This window comes from Oncorhynchus clarkii, chromosome 10 (genome assembly GCF_045791955.1).
Source record: "Oncorhynchus clarkii lewisi isolate Uvic-CL-2024 chromosome 10, UVic_Ocla_1.0, whole genome shotgun sequence".
NCBI lineage: Eukaryota > Metazoa > Chordata > Actinopteri > Salmoniformes > Salmonidae > Oncorhynchus > Oncorhynchus clarkii.
Genome location: NC_092156.1, coordinates 78,428,674 through 78,429,985, shown reverse-complemented (window position 1 = coordinate 78,429,985; position 1,312 = coordinate 78,428,674).

Below are 1,312 nucleotides of genomic sequence, written 5' to 3'. Positions count from 1 at the left end.
CAGGGTTAGCATCCTAAATGGGCCCCTAGTCCTGATGTAGTACAGTACATTGAGTCAACACAGACAGGGTCAGCATCCTAAATGGGCCCCTAGTCCTGATGAGCCAACACAGACAGGGTCAGCATCCTAAATGGGCCCCTAGTCCTGATGAGGCAGCAGTAAGACCCAACATTAGATACTAGTGTGCTGTTCCTATAAACCAATCACCTGACAGAGATAGATTACCACTAAGATACAATCCAAGACCCAACATTAGATACTAGTGTGCTGTTCCTGTAAACCAATTACCTGACAGAGATAGATTACCAGTAAAAACACGATATTAACAGTATAAAAGTTTACAACTAGAGAACAAGGATAAAGTACATAGAGACAATAGGTCCCAAATGGCACTATATTCCCTATGTATTACTCTACTGGTCAAAGGTAGTGCCCTATATAGGGAATAGGGTGCTATTAGGTAGTGTCCTATATAGGGAATAGGGTGCTATTAGGTAGTGTCCTATATAGGGAATAGGGTGCTATTAGGTAGTGCCCTATATAGGGAATAGGGTGCTATAAAGGTAGTGCCCTATATAGGGAATAGGGTGCTATTAGGTAGTGCACTATATAGGGAATAGGGTGCTATTAGGTAGTGCCCTATATAGGGAATAGGGTGCTATAAAGGTAGTGCACTATATAGGGAATAGGGTGCTATTAGGTAGTGTCCTATATAGGGAATAAGGTGCTATTAGGTAGTGCACTATATAGGGAATAGGGTGCTATTAGGTAGTGGCCTATATAGGGAATAGGGTGCTATTAGGTAGTGCCCTATATAGGGAATAGGGTGCTATTAGGTAGTGCACTATATAGGGAATAGGGCTCTGGTCTAAAGTAGTGCACTATATAGGGAATAGGGTACCATCTGAATCCGTTTGATAAACAGTTCTGTCGGACTCGGAGGGTGAACAGTAAACAACAACAGATCCAATTAGATTGTATTAGTCACACGCTTTGTAAACAACAGGTGTAGACTAACAGTGAAATACTGACTGACAGCAGTACCTCTATGTTTTCAGTGTGAATCTCCACCTTCTCCTTTACAGTACGAAGGAGACTCAGTAATGTTGTCGTGTGTGTGTGTGTGTTCAGGACATAGTCCTTTCCCTGCCTGTGGTCCCCGTCGTTCCCTAGGAGTCGGATGTCAACAACAATGTGCTGTACCTGTAGCTGCTTTCATCAGGTCATTCATAGAACAATATAAAACATTTTAGACCGGTTGTCTGGGATGTGTTCGTTAGTCCACACCGTAGCAAAGCAATAAAACATTCTC